This window comes from Neofelis nebulosa, chromosome 2 (genome assembly GCF_028018385.1).
Source record: "Neofelis nebulosa isolate mNeoNeb1 chromosome 2, mNeoNeb1.pri, whole genome shotgun sequence".
NCBI classification, from domain to species: domain Eukaryota; kingdom Metazoa; phylum Chordata; class Mammalia; order Carnivora; family Felidae; genus Neofelis; species Neofelis nebulosa.
The window spans coordinates 144350704-144365282 of record NC_080783.1 but is presented as its reverse complement, the minus strand read 5'-3'; the positions used below and the strand labels follow the sequence as shown (position 1 = coordinate 144365282).

General features: G+C 41.4%; 1 protein-coding gene across 3 annotated transcripts in view; it reads right to left on the bottom strand.

Annotated features, from left to right (window-relative positions):
• Positions 1-14579, bottom strand: part of TGFBR3 (transforming growth factor beta receptor 3) — a 207080-nt gene that overhangs the window by 142696 nt on the left and 49805 nt on the right. The gene's annotated exons all lie outside the window — the stretch shown is intronic.

Here is a 14579-nt window from a genome sequence, read left to right as displayed (position 1 = left end):
ACACAGGACATTTTGCCAGAAGAGTAGAACTGATTCCTCTTTCTGAATTGCTCAAACTTCACCTCTAGGAGGAAAGGCTGCTCACACCTACTTCAGGAGACCCACAAACACAGGGTCCTGGAAGAGTTAAAAACAACCTTTCAGGGGTGCTTGGGTGGCTCAGTTCGTTGAGCATCTGACTTTGGCTCAGGTTGTGATCTCATGGTTCATGGGTTCGAGCCCCGCGTCAGGTTCTGTGCTGACAGCTCAGAGCCTGGAGCCTGCTTTGGATTCTGTGTCTCCCTCACTCCCTGCCCCTCCCCCACTCACACTCCGCCTCCTCTCTCTCTCTCTCTCTCTCTCTCTCTCTCTCTCTCAAGAATAAACATTAAAAACAAAACAAAAATTCAACCCTTCAATTCTGACCATCACTCCACTTCATTGTCCCTGTAAAAAGGGCCACTTCTCAATGAGCTAAGGCATCCCACAGGTTGAAAATAACCTTTAATCCATACAGAAGTGAAAACTTTTGTTTTCAAAGGAAGCTAAGACAATTTGTCCACTGAGGGCCATTCTCCTGTTGGGGGAGGGCCTCCATGAGTCAGGTGCTTCTAAACATACAGCGTTTCCTAGTGATGATTTATTTTTTTAGCATGAATAGTAAATCCACAGCTCTACAAAAGCAGGACATTGCTGTCAGGGCACCAAGGCCTGTCCAGTGTAGCCTCTATTACAGCCTCCTGAAGACATGAATCACACCTCCAAGCCTGATGATAGGAAAAGAGGCTTCACTTCTCCTACCCCCAATCAAGAGGATGCCCACTCTTGCTTTCTCTACTCACGTTATCATGCATTATTCCAAAGACATTTTACTTCCTATAATTTTTCTCCTTAAAGACTTTAAGAAGAGAATGGACCAGCTTCAGAACAATGGAGAAAGAGACACTGAATTGGTAATCAGAAGACAAGGGTTCAAATTCTGAATTAGCTTCTCAGAAAGCATGTCACTGTATGCAAGTCACAATCTTCCCAAGTCTTAGTTTCAGATAAATGGTAAATAGTAGCACATTTTTCATGCAATTCTTAAAAGATTTAAATGAGATAATACATAAGGAAGAACCTAGCACGTATTAAGTAGTTACTAACGTTTTGCCTATGAAGCAATCAGAAAGCTCAATTAATACTTTTCAGAGGGTGTGATCATTCAATAATAAAGGCCAATAAGAATATTCTGAGCCCTTTGCCAAATAGCCAAGTTTGGGCAGCAACCAAAGTGCCCAAAACCTCTGTAAAGGTATTACACCATAACTGTAATTACACCATAACTTTACAACATAGCTGTAAAGGTATTACAGTGTTACAGGCATAGGTGTTAACTGCCATAGTATTTACAATAGACAAATACTAGCAATAACTTAAATGTTCATGAGGGTACATCTGTACCATGAAATATATACACTACAGTTAAAACAGTGCTATTTGTACTGACAGAAACATCTTAATGACATATTGTTAAGCTTTTTAAAAAATTATAGAAAAATATGTAAAGAATGATATGACCTATCAACTTCCTACAATGATGTGTATAGGTAGATAAGGGCATAGAAAAAGGACTGAATACGTAACTCTAACTGTAAAGAGTTCTTACCTATGGTGGGGGTGGTGCTAGAGTGGGGTCAGGGAGATGAATGGCCACTGGGAGTTTGCTCTTTGTCTTTCTACGTTATTTAAGTTTTTACCATGCAAATGGATTTTAAGTATTACTTGTATAATTAAAAGTTTTTTTTAAGTTTATTTACTTATTTTGAGACAGAGAGGGAGGGAGCCCCTCTGCGACGTGGGACTCGAACTCAGGGAACTATCAGATCATCACCTGAGCTGAAACCAAGAGTTGGGTGCCACCCAACTGAGCCACCCAAGTGCCCTAAAAACAGCTTTATGTACCTAATTAAAAACTAAAAACATATACTCTGTCATACAAATAGTTTTGATTAAAGTCAATGCTGTTGATTAGTTTTCTGCTCTGGAAGTCTTATTTTGGGCAGCATCATATGTGGTTCAAAGAAACCACCACTCCAGTATCTCTCTAGGCAGCAGAGAATCCTGGTCTACACCACTTGTGTGACAATAGCCTGTCCTCTACTTGAGGGCTTTGGCCCAACCTCCTCTTTCTCTATGGCCACTGACCCAACAGACCTGGGAGCTTGCCTGGGCTCAGTAGGAGGTAGTAGTAGAAAAAATAAAAAACAAAAAAAAAAACCTGGCTTTGACTCCTCAATTCTGTACCATCAGAGACTTTGCCTCAGTTTTCTCATTTGTAAAATGCAGACATATCTATACTGTGCAAGGCTATCATGGGGATTACATGACACAGACTAAAGTGCTCAACAAATGGCAGCTTTTAATATACCATTATTTACCAGGCAACTATATGGGTCTCAAGGTCAATACTCATCTGTAATATGAGATCCTGATATCTGATTATTTTGGAAGCTTCCAGTTCTAATATTCTATGAACATACAATAAAAAAGAGAAGTAGACAAACATGCTGAAAAGTGCAGCCAGGTGTCTGGGACCATAGAGATGAGACAACCTCCAAGGCAGGGCCTTGGCAGTGTTGACTTGTGTGACGGTTATCACATCGCAGAGTGAGAAGAGGATAAGAGAAGCTATGAGAATTTGGAGAGATAATAGACAGAAAGACACACAGACAGACACATTCATATTCTCCTGACAAACAGAATCTCCTAACACCTGCTGGTACTAGTACCTAGTACCTAGTCCCTGCTGGGAATAGCAAAGCATTACAAAACAGAATCTTGGTATAACCAGCCCAGGCACAGCCTTCATCCTCTGGCCTCCTTGATCTTTTGGAACAGAAATTCAAGCTAAATCCTTTTAGAATCAATAGTATCTCTATACATCTAAATCTATCTTTTGGGGCTCAGTTGAAATTCCACCTCCCTTACTAACCTTCCCAAACCATCGCCATTAAAAGCCATCTCTCTGGGTGGCTCAGTCGGTTAAGCATCCAACTCTTGACCTTGGCTCAGGTCATGATCTCACGGGTTCGTGAGGGTGAGCCCAGTGTTGGGCTCTGTTAACACAAAGCTTGCCTGGGATTCTCTCTCTCCTTCTCCGTGTGCCTGTCCTTTGCCTGTGAGCACATGCCAGCACTCTCTAGCTCTCTCTCTCTCTCTGTCTCAAAATAAATAAACTTAAAAAAAAATAATTCTTTGAATTCCCACAGAGTTTCTTGTTCACCTTTATCAATTTCTACTTTACATTACAGTTATCTGCATGCCTGTTTTATCTCCCCTACAGGGTCATAAACTCTCTTGTAAGCTGAAGACTGTGCCAGTCACCCATTCACAAACATTTACTGAGTCTCTAGCTAGATGTTATTAGGTATCACACAACGTGCTAGGGATACAGACATAATAGCACTTTCTCCATCTTCAAGAAGCTCACAGTCTGATGGAAAGATGGGCAAGTGAGCAATTTCGATAACCAAGGTGCCACGGGGACATGGAAGAGGAACCTCCCTAATCTACCTCAAAAAAGGGAAAGATGAAAAGTGTCAAAAAAGCCTTCCAAACAGGTGGTGTCTGAGGTAACTGCTAAGACTCGGTTGAGGGGTGCCTGGGTGGCGCAGTTGGAAAAACAAGCAAGTCTTTATGTTGGGGGTGTGAATTCGAGCCCCACATTGGGTATAGAAGTTACTTAATAAAACTTTTTAAAAGATAACATTAAAAGAAAAAAATTGGTTGAAGTTACACAAGCAAAAAGGAGAAGAAAGGACAAATCTGTATCAAAATCAATATAGGGGGCACCTGGCTGGCTCAGTTGGTAGAGCATGCAACTCTTGATCTCAGGGTCATGAGTCCAAGCCCCACGTCGGGCACAGAGCTTACTTTAAAAAAATTAAATTAAAAAATGTAAATCAATATAGATATATCTAGTTTGGAGAACTGGGTGGCAGTTTCTTATGAGGCTAAGCATACACTTACCATACAACAGAGCAATTGCACTTGTAGGTGTTTATCCAAGAAAAATTAGAACATATGTTCATAAAAAAGAAATGTTTGCAAAATGTTTATACCATTTTTTTCATAATAAAAGGGAACAATCAAATGCCCATCAACTGGTGAATGAATAAACAAATTGAGTTATATCTGTACAATGGATATGCTCAGCATCAAAAAAGAACAAACCACTGATACATAAAACAATTGGTTGGTTAACTCTCAAATACGTGTTGCTGAACAAAAGGAGCCAGACTCAAGAGAGTACATGAAATTCTGGAATAGGCAAGACTAGTCTTTAGTGACAGAAAGCAGGTCACTATGCCTGGGAACGGGGATACTCACCACAAAGGAACACAGGCGAAGAGGAAAGGGAGAGAGTGACAGGAAAAAAACCTGTATCTTCCCTAAGTTGATAGAAGTGGTGGCTTAAGAGCTATATACATATTATCAAAACTCATCAAACTGTACCCTTAAAATGTATGCATTTTAGTCTATGTAAATTTTACTTCAACAAAGCTGAACTTAAAAAATATATAGCACAGTACTTATGCACTAAGAACGCAGACTCTGGAGCCAACTGCCAGCTCTATGATTTACTGGCTGTATAAGACTTAACCAGTATTGGGGCACCTGGGTGGCTCAGTCGGTTGGGCAACCAACTTCACTCAGGTCATGATCTCACAGATCATGAGTTCAAGCCCGACATCGGGCTTGCTGACAGCTCAGAGTCTGGAGCCTACTTCAGATTCTGTGTCTCCCTCTCTCTCTCTGCCCCTCCCCCACTCATGTTTTCTTTCTCTCTCTTTCAAGAGTAAATAAAAATTTTTTAAAAATTAAAAAAAGAGTTGAGCAGTATTACTACTATTATGCTTAGCATTAGCATTCGTATTCATATTCCAGGCAGAGGGAAGAACACAAGCAAAGGTCTAGAGGTAAGAAACAACATGGTAGTGTAGAGACTACAAAACAATTTAGTGGTATGAAACACCAATTAAGAGGAAAGACATGAGGAAGGTGAGATCAGAGAGGCAGAAAAGGTCAAGTTACTCATCTCTATGTCTTCACATCTAACAGGGAGCTTCTGACACAACCAACTAAATGTTTGTTTATTTTTTTTAATCAATGAACACACAAGGAGATACCCCTTGATACCCATTAGGATGGCTATTATCAAAAAGACAAATAACAACAAGGGCTGGCAAGGATGTAGAGAAACTAGAGCTTCATATGTGGCAGCTGGGAATGTAAAATGTAACCACTGAGGCAGCCAGTTTGGCAGTCCCTCAAGAGGTTAGACATGGAATTACCACCTGAGTCGGCGGTTCTACACCTAGGTATACATAGATCCAAGAGAAATAAAAACATATGCCCACACATCAAGTACACAAATGTTCTTAGCAGCATTATTTGCAATAGCCCCAAACTAGAAACAACACAAATGTCTATCAACTGATAATGGATTAAGAAAATGTGCTACACACATACAATGGAATACTATAGGGCCATAAAAAATGAGTGAAGTGCTGATATAGGCTACTATATGGATGACCCTTGAAGACATTATGCTAAGTAAAAGAAGCCAGACACAAAAAGTCACAGACTGAATGACTGCATGGGATGTCCAGAAGAAGCAAGTCCATAGAAACAGAAAATACATTAGTGGTTGTCAGGTGCTAGAGGAGGGGTACAGTGGGGAGTGACAGTTAAAGGGTATGGTATTTCTTTTTGGAGTGATGAAAATGTTCTAAAATTGACTAGGTGGTGGTTGGGCAATTCTGTGAATTAACATACTAAAATCCAGTGAATTGTAACCACTCTAAATAGATGAATTATACAGTATGTGAATTGTATTTCTAAGGTGTTATAAAATATTTAACAAATAAGATGTCAATGGTACAGTTATTTCAAGGAATGTTTGATAAAAGTTAAACATGAAAAAATTTAAAACATCTCTTTTCATTCAATATGTTCAAATCCCATATATGACAGGTATGGTGACCACAAATATTGAGAAAGACAGAGTACCTTAGCCTTACGAAACTACACTCTAGAAGTAGGGAGACAGGCAGGTACACAGTGTAGCACCACATTAGAAGGCCCCCTATAAGGATATCTAGGGAACTGAGGGAACACCAACAAGAGCCAGGACCTCTTCTCCATTACTTTGTCTTTGACCTCTTATCCTTACAGGGTCCTACTAGATGTGCATTTCTTCTACTGGAAGAAGAACTGCATTTATTTTCGCAGGAGACCCCTATGGTAAGTAACGTCATTGATTTTCTAGCTGATCAGTCTAAGCCAGTCATGGCAACTCTATTACTCATTGCCAGTGGCTGGTTCAAGGATAGATGGCACTATATCAATTCACCAATGAGTGCGAAGAGAGGCAGAGGCATGCTGGGGGGTTGGGGAAAGAGAAAGAGGCTCTATCACCCTTAAGAGAGCCAAAGAAAGCATCACATCACTCTTCCTGGAACTATGAACAAGCACTGATATCTACTAAGACATTCCTACAACCATCAGGAGATCTGTTTTCAGTTAAGATAACCCTATGCCTGGTAAAGTCAAAACAGCCTGGGGCAACTGGGTGGCTCAGTCAGTTGAGTATCAGACTTCCGCTCAGGTCATGATCTCAAGGTTCATGAGTTGAAGACCCACGAGGGGCTCAGTGCTGTCAGCGAAGAGCCCACTTCTGATCCTCTGTCTCTCTGTCTCTCTCTCTCTGCCCCGCCCCTCCCCTGCTTGAGCTCTCTGAAAAATAAACATTTTTTTTTTTAAAGCTTCTCAACATGCCATCTGATGTTCCGTCTTCCCTCATGGGTCAGGGAGCATCTATGGAGCAAAGACTAGAGGCTACATCTGTGTTTAATTTCCTACCAGAAGATCTAGCATATAGTCAACCATTGCAAGTCACATATTTCGGAAGAACAGAAAACAATGGACAAAGTTACACTTAACCCTAAATACTTGAAAAAACAGAATTTAACAGAAAAAAATTACCTAAGCAAAGGGCTTCTCTATTAAAACAGATGAACACAGTTCCCTTTATTGCCTCAAACAAAGGCCACGTTTTATCATTTTATCAAGGGAAGGCTCCTATCCCTTCTCCTCCACCACTTCCTGTGGTGTCAATGTGGAAAAGGTCCTGGGATTCCAAGGAAGGTAAGCTTGTAGTAGGGACCCTGTAGGTGTGATGTCAAATGCCAGGCAAATGGCTAGCATTTGAAGCTAAGCATCATAGCAACAATCACAACAACAGAACCAGTAGGGCGTGTATAGACTGGCGATTACAACATGGAATGGTACTGGTTTCTATTCTCAGCATGTGTCACTGACTTACTGACAAGACAGTTAAACATGAAAAGGGTCCATTATCAGTGGTAACTGGGACAAAGTCCCTGGGCTAGAAGGAATAGGAAAACTCCAGCAGTAATCCCCAAACCTCCTACTTCTCAATAGTTTCAATTTCCTTCTCCAAACCTTTTCTAAAACTATTACCAAAATAAACTAATTTAAGTTGACTTCCACTTCCTTTCCCCGATGTGAAGGCACCAAAGAATAAGCAGGAAGAGACATAAAAGATCCCAATTATCCACCCCTTCTTAAGGCTTCTTTGTGTGCCTGCTGCATAAGATCATTCATTAACTAAGAATAAGTTACTGGTTTGTGATAACACAGTTCCTGGCACACAGTAGGCACTTGATAAATGTTTACTGAATGACTACAGGAAGCTATGAGAAAGCACGTGAGGGTTGGACAGAGAGGAATAAAGCCTTGACTTTCACAGGTTCATTTTTTAGCCAACCTGTTAAAAACAATCATCGTGCATGTCAGCAAAAAGCTGAAAAGAGCTGGTTTTGCAGCTAAGGCTGCTGTTACTCACTGCTCCCTGAATGAATAAATCTATTCAGTTTCTCTGACCCCTGTCCAGAACACAAGTGAGTTATGGCCAGTGCAGGCACTGGCTCCCGGCTAAGTTGTTATTAACCTCACTGGCTAACTGTAAATAGATACTACAGAAACCTGTTCAGCTCCAGACTGTCCAGACATCATTTTGGTTAATGGCTTCAGCTAGTTCAGGGTACTGGCTTTTCAGATCACCCTGAGGTCTGTTTTCCAAAGCCTGACAGAACCAGTACAGAGCATACTGTAGCAGTCCTCTTCCTTATCCCTTCCCCAGGACAACTTGAAAGCCTTGATAGTTACAGAATAAACCTGGAAAAGTGGGCTTCTTCCTTTGATTATAATTATACAGGGTGAAGCACGGGATTCATCTGTACCAATATTCATGCCCATGATGAACTCTCAAATATGACCAATCAACCCTGTCGGTACTTTAGCTTCATCAGCTGGTTGGAGGAGAGTTTACCAAATGGCAAACTCACATTTCACTCGGGTACCTCAGCCAAGACAGGGCAGAAACATCACCTCCATGCCCCAAAATACAAATGTGCAGTACTGAAATGAATGGAAACCAACAAGGGTACTTATGATTATAGTTTAACTTAAATCCTCAGCTAAAGGAAGACCACTACTGATTTGGTTTGGTGTATCAACAGAGAGTTCATAAAGAATTATCATGAGCAAATAGTGGCAGCCACCCCAGTAATGGCAAAGGCCTGAGTATTGAAGTAAGACCCAGTACACTTGGCTTCACTCCCTTCCCTGCAGTGAAGGGTCCCTCAGGATGGTCACCTTCATGAGGAACAGCAGCTGTTCAAACCCCAGGACATATAGGGTAAGTTAAGGAGTAAAGCGTTGATGGGGTACAGCAGGCTTGAATCCCTCTAGGAAGGGACTCTGGTTTAAGCTCACATTCTTCTCACAGCACTCACAACTAGTAGCACCCCCACCCCAGGTCCTTTTATCCCAATTCCTTAACATCTGATCAGATCAAGAAGAGCAGGTGGGGGGCCTGAAGGCCTCCTCAATGCACTGAATAGATATTTTAGTTTTTTGTTTTATTTATTTTTATTAAGTAAGCTCTATGCCCAATGTGGGGCTTGAACTCACAACCCTGAGATCAAGAGTTGCATGCTCTACAGACTGAGCCAGCCTGGTACCCTGTGAATGGATACTTTAAACTTTAACAATTTTTTAAAAATATTTATTCATTTATTTTTGAGAGAGAGAGAGAGAGAACACAAGTTGGGGAGGAGCAGAGAGACAGGGAGATACAGAATCTGAAGCAGGCTCCAGGCTCTGAGCTTTCAGCACAGAACCCAATGCAGGGCTCGAACTCACCAACTGTGAGATCATGACCTGAGCCGAAGTCAGATGCTTAACCAACTGAGCCACTCAGGAACCCTGGATATTTTAAACTTTAAAGCTAAGGCTGGCTTACATGTGAGAGTCCCTCTTTCTCTGAATATATGTCATTCCTGAATATCTTTGTTCTGTTGGCAAATCAAAGCCAGCCCTCTCAACTTCCCCATCTGTCCCTCCTCTACCGGGACACCTAACCCACAGCCCAATCAGCCTTTCACAGTGACAAGACATAGCGCTGGGAAGGGAGCTCTGGATCAGCATTAAAAGACCCGAGCACCCAGCTCTGCCAAACTAGCTGAGTGACCTTTTAGCCTTGGCTTACACATCTTTAAAACAGAGGAGTGTGCAGGGAGCCTGGGTGGTTCAGTTAAGCATCTCTCTCTCTCTCTTTTAATGTTTATTTATTTTTGAGAGAAAGAGAGAGCGAGTAGGGGAGGGGCAGAGAGAAAGGGAAACACAGAATCCAAAGCAGGCTTCAGGCTCTGAGGTGTCAGCACAGAGCCCAATGCAAGGCTCAAACTCACAAACCAGGAGATCATGACCTGAGTTGAAGTGGGTCACTCTACTGACGGAGGTACCCAGGTGCTCCCAAGCGTCTGACTCTTGATTTTAACTCAGGTCATGATTTCACAGCTCACAGGATCAAGCTATGTGTTGGGCTCTGGGCTAACAGTGCAGAGCTGGCTTGGGATTCTCTCTCTCCTTCTCTCTGCCCCTCCCCTGCTCCTGCTCTCTTTCTCTCTAAAAATAAATTAATTAATTAAAAAAAAAACAAAATAGGGGAGTGTGGTTTGATGATTTTTATGGGTCCTTCCAGCTCCAAACTCTGGGAACATTCAATGCAGACTATAGCTTCATCTATCTATACCCCAGTGAGCATATAAATGAGGCTAAAAGACACATATGCTGGAAGGGCCCAGCCATGGAGTCATAAAACCTAAGAATGCTAGAAGCACCCAGAACATAGCAGTCTCCTCAAAGGAAGCTCTGGGTTTCAGAGGGTGCTCAAAGATGTCTATCGCTCACCATTTCCCACGGGGAATGTTTGGATCATCCCTGTGAAAGCCAAGGACTCAAAGAGGACAAACTCCAAACTCAGTTATTCCTCCAGACAAAGGTCAATTCTAAAGGTGCAGACCCAGAAATAGCTTTACAGTTTACAAAAAGCAGAACCTAAAATAAGATTTTCAAAAAGTCAGATCCTTCGTACTAAACTTCCTTCTAAACCCACAGCTAGACACCAGCCCTGCAACGCAAGTGTATGCTCAGAAAATTACCCATAGGAGTACCAGGGTCTTTGTCTCCTTTTTCTGGCATACCCAAGATAAGCTCATTCTGGCATGGTTCTGTTGGGTAAAGGAGGATACCAGGCAAATTAGGCCATGTGCATGTCCCCCAAGGGCAGAACACTTCTCCAGCTACTTTTGTTTGGTATGTCTTTGTTTGGGTTTAGCCCTGGCAATCTGGCAGGCAATGTATTTCCAGGGGGAGCTCTGTCCATGGTGTGAATGCCCCAGCCTTGAGGTCCTCGTTCATTTTCATAAACAGAGCCCAGTTGCCACAGTGACTGGTGCTAGGAGCAGCTGCTAAATAGCAGAGGTCACCCAGAGCTTTCTTTGGATTCTACAGTCTGGGCTATCTGTCCCTGTGCCTCTGTGGGTCAACAGGAGCTGCAGTCACGCCAGCCAGTACTTCCTACAGGAGGCCAGACACTGAGGAGGAACCACCAAGCAAACTGCTAAGTACTAATGTGATTTCAAGGTGGGGCCCAGACCCACACGACAGATCTCAGCCAGGGGCACAGGAAGAATAAAGGGCATAGGAGTGGCAACTTCCTCCCTGAGGGTTCCACAGTCCCCAGGGGCAGGGCCAGAGCTCTGTGCAACAGGAAGAACCTTGGAAAAGTAAAGATGGAGTTGGGTCTGTGACACTTCTGAATCATGTATGCCACTCAGGTGCTTTCTCCCTTCTCCGTGAAGGTATGACACGGTTCTCCCCACTCCACAGCAGGAAACCCCGCACCCCACCTGACACACACAGGTCAGAAAAGAAGACCTCCGGACCGAAGTCCTAGAGGTCTTTCTTAATTAGAAACTATCCCTACTGTGTTTCCATCTTCCCAAGGCAACCCTGCCAAAAAGCCACAAGATCTGCTTGGGCAATCTGAATACAACTACAGCAGGTATGAAACACAACTGTGTCTGGAAACACATACACCCATGGCCACTCCCATCATTGTCCATTGGCTAAGATCAGAAACAGTTGGTTTTTTTCCTCTGCAAAGTAGAGCTTCTGTCCTTAAGGCAGATAATTTCAGATACAAACATAAAAACAGCTATAAAAAAGAGGTTACAAGGCAGGTCCTCTTGGCCCTTACAAAACCAAGTTACCTTGGCTGGAGCCCAAAGAAGCCACAAAATAGGACCAAACATAAACCTCACTTCACATCTTTCAGACCCATCCCGTGTTAACAACATGGAAGTAATAAACATTCCTTGGTCCCAGTGACAGTTCCAGAGATGGTGACCATTTAAAACTTAATCAAAATGAAGGCTTACCTTTCTCAAAAACATACGCTTCTGTCTTTATCACCATGAACCAATTAGACCACAGCAAGAAGAGTAAAATGGGGTGAAAGTTTCCTAATTTATCAGTGTAACTCCAAAGGTAAACCTGAAATTTTGGATTCAACATGCTTTCCAAACAGGACCCAAATGTTTCACACACAGGATGCTTCTGTGATAATCCCACCACTGTAGTTTATTACAGGCCAAAGGAAATGTAAATCATTAAGACGTCTGTCCTTAGGCAAATAGCTCAGTAATTTAGATTTCAAAGACTCCATATTAACTTCAGTTTATACAAAGTAATATGTTTCCTTTGCCTGATGAACATCAAAATACTCCACAATTAATTACCTCTATTTTTACAAAACCCAAATACTGTTCAATATAATGGTCAAAATATTTTAAGGGGGGGGGGAAGCATGTTCAAAATCTGCTCAATTCTCTGAAGACACAAAATGATCATTAAGACAACATCTTAATGGAATTTGATTGATATAGACAATTATAAAAAAAAGTCCTTTTGGGGCACCTGGGTGGCTCAGTCAGTTAAGCATCCAACCTCAGCTCAAGTCATGATCTCATGGTTTGTGAGTTCGAGCCCCATGTCAGGCTCTGTGCTGACATCGCTGAGCCTGGAGCCTGCTTCGAAATCTGTGTGTCCCTCTCTGTCTCTCTGCCCCTCCCCCACTTGCACTCTGTCTCTCTCTCTCAAAAATAAACATTAAAAAAATTTTTTTAAGTCCTTTTCCCCTCAAAATTGTAATTTTTATCTATTCCTTTTTCCATTTTGCCTATGAACAATGTGAATCTAAGAATGGAACAGCTTTTTATCTCCTTACTCAGAAATTCAACAAAGTTAAAATTCCAAGTAAAGGTTTAGCTTTAGGAAATTAAATGTTACTTCATTTTCTAACTACCTTCTTTTCTTTACAGCATTCCTTGTTCATGATTAATGGAACACCTCAGAAATGAACTCCATACCTCACACAGGGAAGCATAAATGGAAGCATAGCAAGTGGCCTCAATGGCAAAGAACTTTACAAACACTAAGGCCTCATGGAGACAATGTTCATATTCCTTGGAATTTGTAGAGGGTAATTTCCAAAGTTTTTTAAGAATCTATTTGTCACTATATTTTCCTCAAAATATCCACATTTGACAATAGTAATATTATCATCTAGGGCACCTGGGGGCTCAGCTGATTAAGCATCTAATTCTTGATTTTGGTTCAGGTCATGATCTCACTGATGTGAAATCAAGCCCCGCATTGGGCTCCTTGCTGAATGTAGAGCCGGCTTGGGATTCTCTTTCTCCTCTCTCTCTCTCAATCTCTCTCGCGCTCTCTCTCTCTCTCTCTGACCCTCCTATGCTTGTGCTCTCTTTCTCTCAAAAATAAATAAATAAATAAATAAATAAATAAATAAATAATCAATCAATCTATGGAGTAGTTATTATGTGCCAGGCCATCTTCCAAGCACTTTACTTGTATTTATGTATTTATTCCTCAAAACCACCTTGACATATACAATTGTCTTCATTTTACAGCTGAAAACACTGAAGTAGAATGATGTTAAGTAACTCACTCAAAGTCATATTGACTTACTGACTGAGTCAAGTGACTAAGCCAACATCAGCCCTAGTGGGGGAGGGGGAGCAGAGGCATGCAGGGAGGATGGTACCTGGACTAGAAGGCAGGAACTGGCATTCTGGTTCCAAACTCAAAAGGTGTTTCTTCCCAGAGAAAATGCTGACCCAAGATAACCAAGCAATATGCCAATGAGTTCTAACTTAAATGTATGTCCTCATTTTATGGAAAACTCAGCTATTGGCACATTAAAGAGAAATACACCAAAGGAAAAAGGAAGCTCAGATTTCCTTAATTAACTATGCAAAATTCTCAGCTAATGTCATTTTAATTTTAAATATATTTTCTATAACCTAAGAAAAATGTTTAAAGCCTTCAGAAAAAGGAACTATTTGGATTTTGTATGTTAGAATTTTCACGACATTTTTCTCCTAAATTGTAATCTTTTGATGGCTTTTCACAATTCATATTTCTGGCCAATTTGTTTCATTAGCACTCAGAGTAGAGCTTAGTTCATATAACATCACTGGGGCTACAGTCTGAAGCTGCTATCCAGCTGAGCAGATTTCAAAACCCAATTCTTCCATCATATATCTTTATGATAGCATCATAGCATCGTTTACCTCTGCCTTTGATAAAATTAGAAAACTTTCTTTCCTTTCTAGAAAATCGTCACATATCAAAACAGAAAAAAAAAACACATTTTCTGAATGTATATGAAAGCTGCAAATAAAAATAGTATTAATATTTTTCCTGAGACCTCATTTCCTATCCTCTGACAGGTTCTCCTTCAGCTCAGGCGCAAAGAATGGGCCACGACATACAAGTAAAAGTGACATTTATTTCCCTGCACTAAATTGAAAACATATTCACATTTGAGTGTTTAATCTGTAATCCCATCATTTGAATACTGAGCGCCTACATATCCCAGGTTCTGGTAGCTGCTACAGATATAGCAGTAAACAAGGTAAGCAGCCTTCTCCTCTTCTTTCATGGAGTTTCCATTCTACACAGGAGAAATAGGCAATTTAAAAAAAACATAGTGCAGATCAAACTTTTAAACACAAAGAAGATCATCCTCCAGGAAAGGACTTGTACAACAATGCATGGGGGTGTTTTGAAGTGAGGTGTAGAGACCCAGGTGCTGCCTT